This window comes from Crassostrea angulata, chromosome 7 (assembly GCF_025612915.1).
Source record: "Crassostrea angulata isolate pt1a10 chromosome 7, ASM2561291v2, whole genome shotgun sequence".
NCBI classification, from domain to species: Eukaryota; Metazoa; Mollusca; class Bivalvia; order Ostreida; family Ostreidae; genus Magallana; species Magallana angulata.
Window position 1 is genome coordinate 33,426,782 of NC_069117.1, and position 12,727 is coordinate 33,439,508.

Below are 12,727 nucleotides of genomic sequence, written 5' to 3' on the forward strand. Positions count from 1 at the left end.
TTTATTGTCACAGCCACAGAGGAATAAAAATACAAAACCAGTGTGTAGACTGAAGGTCTTCTGCAATTTCTATAAAACTAATGTGACTTGGGAGTAGAATAACGGCTACATGTATTAACATAAAGAAACAAAAAAATCAGTTCATTTGCATGCTGAGACTTTGGTATATAATGTAAAGTCTGTTTAAAAGGCAAGTTCATTAGCTTTAGATTTAATTGTTCAATGTAACATATTCCTATTCAATCTTGAATTAACATGACCCTGAGTATGCTGGGTAAATTACCTTTTTACATGCATTAATGGGTGGATCCCCTCCATGTTATTATAGATTTTCATAAGTATTCTGCCTAAAATACTGTAAACGTATTATATTTGGCGTGTAGGATATTAAGCGGAAATTATGAACTAGTTGGCATGGATTTGAATTTGCGTAATTCCTGAGTGTGACAATTTTCATACATATATGCATGGCATTGAGACGTACTTGATTTAGCGTAAGCTGCATTCCGCCAAATGCGCTAAATAGAATACACTGCCAAATATAGTACGTTTACAGTAGAAGTTTTTTCAACAGAGGACTTAAAATCACCTTTAATCTATACTGGTCATAATTAGACTATGATCATATGCACAACTTATACCCTAGATTTTGAAGGGAAAAAAAACCCATCAGAAATGTGGAAACTGTAGCTCATAATAAATAAAATATAGAAAAGTTCTTCACAGAAACAGAAACATCCAAAGAATTACAAAATCTTTTAAAAATTATTTAAGTTTACTAAAAATAATTTAATAATTTTAATTACCTTTTTTAATTTGTCCTAGGTTCTGAATAATTCTTAACAATATTAGACTTGTATTATTTCAACATATACCTTTCAAGCTTAGAATTACCGATAGAAAATTATCTTATCCTCGAAAAAGACCTATAATCTTTTGACTAGGATTTTGTTTCTGAATTTTGTCCTGAAATTTGCAGTTGTTCCTAAAAATTAATACAGTGTATTGTCTGTTAAACAGTACGGCGGTACTTATCCAATATCTGTAAACCTGGGAATTGATCACGTGACCGACCCATATTTATATCCTGATATACATAAAAAAATGATACCTTATTTCTAAAATATTTGCAAAGAGGACCGAGGCTCTCCCAAACCTCATGAAAATTACTCGCAAGCAAATACAAAAAATAGTTTTCAGTATAGAAAACTTAAAGTCTATATAGGTAAGTTTAGCCTTCAAGTTATGTGTATATACTTCTTTACAAATTTATCTCTAAAAAAAACCTTTTAAATTAATAATCTAAATTCGAGCAATAAAAGCCATTTTTTAGAATTTTATTCATATATAAAATGACTCAGCTGACAGTATGTGTGAGGTTAAGTGACTTACAAACTGAAAGATTAAGTTTGACTCTTTGAATAAAGAATATTTTCTTTTGTGAGATAATTTATGCCTACTTCACACCTGGCATATGAAAACTCTTGAGGTGTTTGAAATCTCTAGAAGAAACAAACAGTCAACACAGCCAGTAAAGCCGGCCAATTACCAGCATTAAATCACCCATGTGGCAAGACTGCGTCCTCGGGTAAAACACCTCCAAATGAACTTAATTTAATATTATGACTGAATATACTTTGTAAAGGAGTTAATACCTTAATCTTGTTTAAAATTACAGAGGATTAAGCGTATTGCAATGATCCACTAGACTCGCACGCTAGGAACAAAACCCAAAGACTTCCCGTAATGACATTTGATGAAACCATACTGGCCAAATGCTGTATTAGTAATGTAGATTTCAACAAATAAGATCCATTAATACATTGTAGTTACAAGGTTATGATGTAAAACTGTCATGTCTTTGAAATAAGAAAATATATGGGTTTCTTTTAACTACCTGTAAAATATATTGACGATTCAATTTTGAGCCTTTTTTTTTTTTTTGTTCTGTAATTTTTTTTTAAAAACAAGCTATCAATGAATCATGAATATCGTGACTTTACAATTCTAACGCTATCAAGTTTTGTGACTTTTTGAGCTGTTTTCATTGAGGTTCCCTGCCTTAATTTACTCAACAATTCTGCAGGTTAAAACCTTAAAAAACAAATTCTGGGTGCTTTTTTCCCATCAATTACTGTAACATAGCGTACCACCCACATCAGACAAGCTTCGTGTAAGAATATCGTAATTCCGCAAAACACGAGTCACCAGGACCTGAGATCGGCTATCAGAGAAGTCAGCCCCCTAAAACAGCTCAAAACGCAGATACCATACGTAGATAATACCTTGCGTGAAAACAAGACATCTACACAATAAATACAGCCCCCATTTTTTTCTTTCTTTTTTTTTTTTTTTTTAAATTTAGGTTTTCAATACCTGTTCTTTAGCCTTACCTTTCAATATCTGTTCCATTACCTTGTTGAATAAGATTGTTCAATCAAAAATTTTGAAGTTGATCGTGAGATTATTAAACATCGGAACTAAATCACAACAGTTTTTGCCTGATCGCTCTTTAGTACAATGAACTTTAAACACGTATACAATTTGTACGCAATCTAAATCGCTACACCCTCCATTGTTTGGGGTTCTCCTGCATGAACTCTCATTATGATTAGATATTTAAAGATATAAATATTTTCATGCATCATAATACATTTTTCAGAGACCACCTTTTTTTAAAGCCAATCGATGCTTATCAATCTTCATGTGCCATTGAACTGTGTTTTGTGTTTGTCAAATTTAACATCTTTCAATTATTTTTTTTTAAAGTCAACAGTTATATATACACGATGTGTGGTGACTGAAAAATGGAACACAGTATAACTTGTGCAGGTTTCTTATGGAGTAGGTAACACTTACTATACAGTCAAAACTTCTTAAGGCACAAGTACAAGAAGATTGTCTATCTTATTTATTTTCATTTAAAATTATGAAAGATTTCCATTATTGCTGAATATCAAATGTTATATGACAATTCTAAATACAAGTACATGTAATTACCTGCTACTCTGCAGTACCCTTTAAAAGTACAGTCCAGGCTGTCTTATGCTGTGTACATCATAATGTATTACAACACATGAAGTTCTTCTGATACCAGCAACATTAAAACATATGATCAGACAAATAGTTACATGTACTGTGTTTCATATTGACAGCTTATAAAAGTGTGTGACATATGCATTCCTGGTATTAAGTTTTATCAAAATATTAAACCTTACACTCAAATCCATTTTCAGATGGAAATCAAACCATCAACAAATAGTGCAGCATTTATAAAAAAACAAACAAAAAACAAACAAAAAACATCCGAAAATGAATGAGCTGGACAGGAAAACCTGAATACGAGCTGTTTCTACCTTAAGGCCATCTAAATTTTTAAAAAAATTATGTCGCATGAACATTATGTAATCTAATTTCTGAAAATACCCCTTTAAGGTTAACAAGTATGATAAGGAAGGGATAAATTGTAGCTCTAACTGTACAAGGCAGCAGATCAGCTACAAGATGTTGAGATGTGACGTACCCCCCTCAAAGGGTCCTTTAATTTTATTATACAGTAAAAGTGGAATTAAATGGGTCCAAAATGTCCAAAGGGAAAGGAAACAACTGCTCCAGACAAATGACATTGAATGATACATCAGTTAAACCGATTTTAAGTTAGGCAGGTTGTACTGTTCTCAATTTTTGTTTAATTTGATTGTTATAGCTTTTTTTTTTTGATGGTTGAAGTAATAATTAGTGAGTCACTTTTCAAAACTATGAGGAAATGCGCTGCATGTCAAGAACATGACATTGCACAGCATGAAAATGGAAATTAATTTGGCAGATTGTATAAATCAGACAACAAATGAAGAATAAGTCTGTGTTGTGCAACAAGTTTAACAATGGCATGAAAATAGCACAGTACATTTTTTTTTGGTTAAAGATCTGACAAACTAATAAATCAATGTTGGATATCCTGAAACAATTGTCCAATAACCAATATACACTTTCAAAATTTGAAAATATGAAGTGAAATTGTATGACATCAAAATTTTTACCAAAGTAAAAATCACAAGCAACCCAAATCATGAGACCTCTTTCTGTTCTTCAATCGCAGATATCCTGTAAGTCTGGCAGTTTGCTGTTTAACATTCCATTGAGATTTTAATCACAACGGGACACCACCAGATTCTGGTGAACACCATACTTGCCAACTGACCCGATTTCGTCGGGTCACACCCGATTTTTCAACCCTTCACCCGATTATTTTTTATGACCCGGCGGGTCATGCTTTTCACCCGATTTTTGTCGAACAACCCGAAATCTCCCGATTTCCGGATTTGGTTCGTAAATTACGTTGCGCGTTTGACTTCCAGTTATGAACCCAAGCTAAGCTTGGATTTACGTAACGTGTAAACAATGCCGATGGCTATAACAGACACATTATTTAATAAGTGTAATTATTATCGTGAGTTGTTTTGACTAAGCGAAGGTTTAAATCATTAAGTGTGATGGCTTCCAACAAGAAAAGGTCTTTTGGAGAGGGTTTATATAGGATATGCCTGTTGCCTAATCCATTTGATTACTCAATAAAATATGTTTAAATTAAAATAAAAAAAAATTAAGAAAAGGTCTTCATCGGGGCCAACGGAATCAAAACCAACAAAAAGAAAACGATATTTTTGTACCTATCAACATATCTGGGAAAATGAATTCCTATAGGTAAAACAAAGTAATAGAGTACAAAACGAGGCTTTTGTGTTCTATGTAACGCACATTTGAATATTGGATTTTGTGCTCAAAATGATCTGACTAAACATTCAAAAACGCTAAGTCATGTACGTATTGAATGCTTTTTAATACACAAAAGCCTTCCAAGTCGCTTACAACTTTCATGCCATCATTTACAGAGTCCAAAAGCAAGGTTAATGTAGCAGAAACTCTTTTTGCATTTTTTTTCAGCTGAACACAACCTACCATTTTCTGTGTCAGATCACTTTACAAAATTCAAATCAGCAACTGTTAGTTAAAATGCTTCTTTGCAATAAAGTTCATGTATTACACATAAGTTTTAACACATATTTCTATTGTATATACCTATGAAATGCATGATAAATATGTCGTGAATGTCGTTACGCGCTATGACCAGATTTTTTACTTTCCAAATCTGGTCATGACCAGATTTTCACATGTTGGAGGTTGGCAAGTATGGTGAACACCTACAAATTCATACACTTGCTTTGGTGCTCAGCTGGGCCCTTGAACACTGAGAGTTTCTACTCATGCTTATTGCAAAACATTGTAAAGTCTGATTCCATTCATCACAAAATGAATAACATCTGGTATTTATTTATTTACATGTATACCAGGTATTTACTTTACCTATATATTCTACAAATTTTCTCTTAGGTTAAGGCCGGGACAGATAAACCTTTGAGAGCTAGTATAAAAGGTAATTAAATTAAAGTACATAAGTTTTATTATATAGTGTCTCAGACTCTTCATCAGCAAACATGCAATTTGTACTAGATCATAGTTTCTAAATTCTCATCAGTTCATGGCTTAATTAGTTGCATTAATCGCTATTCAACCCATGTACTCTACATAGAAAGATTGCCATTTCAATATCATTTAAACATTGCATGTTCACTTTGCATGCTTAAAAGGCTCTCGTAACTTGATGCCTGTAGGAGATGGGTCATAAATAAGACCTGCCCTGCTGAAAGAGGTCAAATTTGTTGACAAGAGCATGAAGTACATTGCCGTTAGTACCAGAAGTTTTTATCTTGTGCCAAACGCCTATCTATCACTTAATCTGCTTCACCTTTTAAGTTGTTTTACGTGTTAACAGCAAAGTCGCTTTACACTGATAGGGGAATCAAACGCCACCTATTTAAGTACCCTAATGTACGCTTGGGAGGGAATTCCGAATTTCACAGACTTGTAAATACTGTATTACAGATTTAAGATAATACAAATTAAAAAGAAAAAAATATGCAGTGTTTCCTCATTGCTTGCTGTTGTTGCCCAGGTGGGCTGCATGCATCTATAGGGATATGTGTGCATGGCTATATTTTTGACCAACCATTTGAATTTCCCCCTGATCAACAATATTTCACACAGTGTTATGCTGTATAGCATGATATGACATAATTAATTGCCAGTAAGCTTGATAAATAAATATGCATTCAACAAATTTGCTAGTTATTATGTTATTAATACATAAAAAAATAAAGCAAATTATCCAAAAATAAAATGATTGAAATTAAACTGCTTTATGTTAATTGGTTTCATGTTGTTTTGCATCACATTCAGCATTATTTAATCTTATCAAAACATATCTTGTGTGTATGAAGAGACTCTTAATTTTGAACTTGTGCTGAAAGGTAAGTATTGCTAGTTACTCAGCAGTTTTGAGATAACAAATGATTAGAGGAAAGCTTTCCTTTTATGGACTAATACAAACATGTTAATTTGTTGTGGGCCATGAGGACAATTAAAACCTGAGCAATTTTGAAGATGTGTTAATACGTACTTCACGTAAGCAAGTGCATCTCCTGGGCAACAACAATAGACTCCATCTTCATTCAAAATATGTAGATAAAGAGTTCCATTAAAATTTGACAAACTATTTTGTACTGAACTTTTTTTTTTATCATATGGTGAAAATTCAACCCTTTAAATAACAATTTTAAAGTCTTAGTCGATATAACCTAAATTTCGGATTATTCAGGTACCATATATAAATAGACAGATCCTACTATACCAATCTGCATTCTGACATAAAATATCCTGAAAATTCATTTAATTTACTTTCATTAGGATCTACAAATTTACCTCTCAGCTAACCTACAGAATTCAATTTGAATTGTATGAAAAATAATGGAACCCACTTTATCACAAAAAACCTAGGTAAAGGTGCAATAAGGGTGCAATATACCCGGTTGTCATTAAAACTTCTGACTGAACAAACCTCCATTGAGAAGGCCATCAAATTAGTTCAGCTACTCAGTGAAGAGGCACTAGAAGAACTCTATACAGATCTTTATTATCAACCATTGCACCGCATAAACAAACCCACTCATCCGTTTGGTTCTAGAATTGGAAAAGGAGGGATGACTCAACCTGATGTTACAGGATACTATGCACAGATTTAACTGAAATTTAAGACCTTATTAGACCCTTTGTTTGTCAGAATGAGTAACGTTGCTGCCTTTCAAGAAAAATTATATGGACCCAACATGGATAAGACAGCCATAGTCCTGATGAAGTCACAAACAGTCAAAATTAGTTTAACACTCAGAAATTTATTATACTCTTTAAAAACTGATGATACAAGTTAGCTAACTTAAGGGAAACATTTTTATTTTCAAAACTTTCAAAATTATCTTTCTGCTACAATGAAAATGTCTTGAACTATTCAAAATTAACAGGAAAAATAACATGATATAAGAAGTATTTCATAAATTTAAATATTGACAATGTTTCATAAAACATTAAAGTCTGTATGCATGCTCTTTGTACCCACATGTAATCCCTTTGTCCATGATGCAACAAACCAATAAAGTTATAGCCATCGATCTTTGTTTGATATATATTTCATAATTGGCTAAAGTGTGAGACAGAGGTAATTAATAAAGACCAAATGTCAACAAGCATGCTAGACAAACGTTAATAAAACAAATATGTTGTCTAAAAATTAGTCCATATACTAGTACATAAACCCACAGTAAAACTCAAAGTACTGTTGGACTACGTGGCTTTTTTCTGCATGGCCTAGCTGGCTTTTTCAAGAGAAGAATGAATTTTTTTTTGGTCACATACCCAATATACCATTTGGAGATCAAGAGAGTTGAACCACCTTTCAATTTAACATTTGTTTTTCTGAAGCAGTATAGATCTTGTGGCAGCTATATAGCACTCATCACCACGGGAGATACAATTTAACGTCCAGGACTCCATAAAAGAATGCAATTTTATTGGAAATCTTCCCAAGCTAATCCCATTTATAGAGAGCGTGAAGGTACAAAATGGCTTTTTGAAGTTAATGGAGACAATCTTTCCAACAAGTGTCTATTTCTCTGGGTTGAAGGTAACAATCATCATATTCAAAGTCGTCCATAGGGTACCTTACATTCTGAAGAGCATCATTATACAACTTGAATTCAACCCGATTTCTTTGTCAGTCATTTACTTTGGGTCTTCAAAGGTTCCCATAATTAGCACCTTCTTAAAAAATATCTTTTGTACATCAAACAAGACCATGAAGCCATATTGTGTGCTTATCTCTCTGTTGACTTATCACTTCACTGTGAATTTTTATGACCCCTTTCCTAATATGACTTTAACCGAACTTGTATTTGCTAGATCAGGGTACCTTGAAGAGCAAAGAGGTGAGAGACCAAAAAGGAATAAAAAATCTCAAGGAAGGAAAACGTGGACCGAACACTGCAACTATTATATGAAGAAAAACATTTACAGTGAAAGTCGCTCATATGTAATTAAACCAGAACAATGGAACAAAACTGTTAACATTTTTCAAAAATACCATTTACCGTATATCAATTCTTTAGTGTATAATGCTGAAAGTGCGAGGTATCAATGTATATATTGCTAATAAAGTTTGTGTTCCAAAAACAAAACAAAATTCAAAGAGCATTTTGAAAAGTATAATAACTTATCTATGAATATCAATTACCCAATACGTACACTGCAGTTAATTAATAATTGTACTGAACATTGTTCACTTGATCATTTAATTCAGAGTACCGGTACATGTAGCTAGATCTAGTGTTGAGATCGTTCATTAATTGTCTATCTATTCTGCTGGACTTTGAGGTTGGGACTGGATGTAGAAATTGAGTGGAAAAAGAAACTAAATGGGGGCTGTTGACTGGTACAATAGATACTCAAGGAACTATACCGCTAGCAGGAACACACCACTAGTTCACAATGACACACTAGTATGGCTTTGACCTTTAATTGGCAGCAATCATAGATATTCACAGTATGGGAGTGAAATACTCTTGAAAAGACCATGCACTGGGATATATAAATTACTATTAATCAATTATATATGCAAGACAACGCAAAAATTGCAAAGGGGTCTTATTGATTTGATCATGTAAGTGTGTGAAAAAAATCTTAATTCCCCTACAATCATAATCTCAACTCTTATGGAGATAATTGATAATCTTACATTCTAGAGAGGCATTTTTCACATTTAAGTGTACAAAACATGCAATGTACTGGTCTAAATAGCCGTCATTAATAACTGTATGACAACGGTCCTTAAAAAAGTCTTGAATGCATGCCATTTCTGACATAAGCAAGTCGCAGACAGGATATATATTATGAATTTGTGCATTAAAATCCAAGATATTGGGCATCTGTCCAAACACAGGCTATTGAGACGTTGGCACTTCCATGGGAAAGAATAGTAAACGACTGATTATATCCGCCATTGTACTTAGTATATTCAGGAAAGAATTGAAGAATTAATGTATTACCTCATGATTTCTAAGAGAAAATTTTTCTATGAAATCATGATTTATCAATGAGATGCAGTTTTATGATATTAATTACAAAAGTATATAATTGGAATTCAGTTGTAATACTGAAATTGAGGTCATATAAACAATTTATACTACAAATTATAAAATGAATACCAATGAACTACAGGAACTGACCATGTAAATTTTAATCAAAATGTACGTCATATGATTTCATTTTGACAATCTTCTAAGCTAACAAGTTAGTTCTTGGTCATGGCGGTGGTGGTGGTGGTGAGAGGGGTGTTTAAAACAAAAGTTTGAATAGCAAGAACAGGAGGATCGAGAGATGAAATGGTTCCTGCATGAGTGACATCTGACATTGAAATCAATGCAGTATGAAATCACGAGAAATCATAATTAATCCTTTGATTTCCAAGCTGTTCTCCCATTTTTTCTTGTCAAGTAAGGCACTAGTATAATAAATGTTACTTTAAAACCTTACAGTCTCTGAAGCAATTATTTAGCAAATACAAACAAGTTTTCGTTGGAATGTGTGGTTTTGAAAGTCAACACTAGTACAGCTGTCTTTAAATAGAAGCAAGATGTAAATATAATCAAAGAAAATCAATCTGAAGGCATAAACCCCCCATTGTTTGCAGTGTTTACCCGTTTTCTTTACATTTAATCTGTTTAAGACTGATAAATTTAAGTTAAGATTTTCCATTTTGGCATAATGAGATCTCAAAATCAAAATTTATACTACTTTTGACAAATGCATGAAAGTGTTAACTCGAAATAAAGCTCTCTCTTGATACAAGAAATAACATATATATTTGTTTGCCTCTTAAAATATGAAAAAAATTCCACTTCTCTCTTACATATAATGTATAAACATTTTTCAACTGCTGGAAAAGCTCCAATAGTGACAGTGGGCCGCAAAAATTTAATTTAAGCCTAAGATTTCTAAGTGAATACCTGTACCTAAAAAGAAAAATGATTAAAATTTCTAGTTTTTAATTCATATGAATGAAACCATAAGGCCACACCAATATAATTTCTTGTTCGTAGGACATCTAATGAAACAAGTATGACCACGCAAGCAATTAGATAATAAAATTATTATTTTTAGGCGGTACATAAATAAATTTCTACTTGTTTGTGATTTATAAATTAAAACGATTTAAAATACGAAAAATAGTGCAGAAATAGAACGGAAAACAGAGCAGAATTTCCTACAAGTGGGAAATTTTAAAATTATTTAATTAGTTTTGCTTACATACGAGCACGTGGGTCCAATATAACGAACAATGAATTATACTGGTGTGGCCTAAAAGGATAAAAAAAGACGTCTAGTCCTAATCAACATGCAATCCTCTTTGTCGTGTACCAAACAGACTTCAAGTTTAGTAATTAATAGATGGAACTGGTACTAGGTTAATATATATTAAAATTCAGCTGGATTGTGTATCTGAATACTTATTTAGGGAGAGGATCCATCTGGGAAGTGGACAAAAATTTTTTTAATTAAACAATACATAAAAATGGATATTATGTATGAATACCAGAAAAACAACATCAGAGTCCAAGGACAATCTTTGGACAAGTCATGAAAGATCAAGATAAATGAGATGGGATTAATTGGATTAATGAGTTCAAACAGATAAATAAACATGTACCTAGACCACCAGGTAATCACCTCTTACATACATGTACATACACAGACATAGGGACAGGTGCATACAATGTTCTTACCTGGACTATGTCAGAGATGAACACTTTCTGATACACACATTTATAATCCTGTGGGAAAACACACAGTCACAATATAAACTCAGTACGACGTAACTTACACAGACTGTGTCCTCGTCTGTCCAAAATCAACACTAAAGACTAACAGTCCCGAGAAAGAACCGAGAAAAAAAAAAAGTATGTAGACCCCGTCTGGGCACTATTGTAATCCCAATTATGATTTTTTATCACTCCTTTTAAGTTCGATCAAATATTAATCCCGAACAATTCGACTACCTGTGTGCTGATAAGCCAAGAGATGACCTTTCAACCTTTAAATCCTTGGAATGCTCCCTTTGTGTCGGTCCATTTTCGGGCTATAAGGTTGGCAGTGTTTACCTCAGCCATAGGCGGCAAAGAGTATGATGAATGTTAGGACCCCATTATTGTCAACACCGGGCCATTGGTTTAATTGATCATGCAGCCACTTCCCCTTTTTTTTTTTATTCTAGCTTTTATGACAATATCTCGTCAATATAGCTGTTCTAGTTACAGGATATTTCATGCAGGCCAATTTGTCTCCATTTTAAACATAATGTGACACATTTCTTGAATAATATTTAAATGATTTGTAACTAGATATTACTTACCTTTCAGAGATAAATTACTGTCACAGAGTTGGAATAGAGGTATTTCATTCCTTCCAAATTCATTTGCTTACATTGCAATTTAAATCCCACAATTTTTACCCCCTTAACTTTGCAATCAAAGAAACACTTGGCACTTTCCTATATACTTAAAATTTCATTTCCAGTTTTATTTAACCACTAGCGCGTAATATGGTCATGCCGTTCCACTATAATTTATATATACATAAATTGAATGATTCAGAATTCACACCGTAAGTTTCACAGAAATTCGGTGATCTCTTCCCTGTAATCTATACACAAGATTCGTAGGTCATCCCCAAAATAACATGGCTTCTGGTGTATGAAATTACTCTTTGAACCGCCGATGTGATCACCAATTTTGATGGACAGAACAGTTAATCTAAAAGACCCTCGGTATAATGGTGGTTTAAGGTTTACACTTTGCATGCTATGTTTGAAACCGCAGGGAATTCAAGTTTAGATATCAGACCCAATGATGCCGTGTACAGAGGCGTTTCAATATTCAGAAATAAACCCCCCAAAAAAACATTGTTAATGTGATACCCCAGCTAGATAACCATTCATTTTTGTTCAAAAAAGATATATTTTACATGTAGCCTTGTATTCATTTTCAAAACCATCTCCATTTCTTTTTTGTGCCGATAGTGACACATGCATTATCAATGGTGAAGTAATTAGGTACATCTATAAGACATTCAATCAATAGATGTATTGACGTCTCCCAAGACAATATCAGTCATTTACTACTTATAAACAAATGTTTATTTTCATCTTGAATGTCATTTTTGTTTAAAATAACAATTTTAGGTATGATATTACTAATTATAGGTTTGTTCCTGCATATCTTCATAG

General features: G+C 32.9%; 1 protein-coding gene across 4 annotated transcripts in view; it reads right to left on the minus strand.

Moving 5' to 3' along the window:
- LOC128192936 (uncharacterized) overlaps nt 1–12,727 on the minus strand; it is a 38,001-nt gene that overhangs the window by 18,834 nt on the left and 6,440 nt on the right. Inside the window, exon 1 of one of the 4 annotated variants that reach the window (XM_052866034.1) lies at nt 11,855–12,230. The exons of 2 other annotated variants lie outside the window; for them this stretch is intronic. The gene's annotated coding sequence lies outside the window, so the exon portion shown is untranslated. Of the gene's footprint in view, nt 1–11,228; nt 11,492–11,854; nt 12,231–12,727 lie in introns of those variants that run through there. One more of the 4 variants, XM_052866033.1, reaches the window with a different exon arrangement.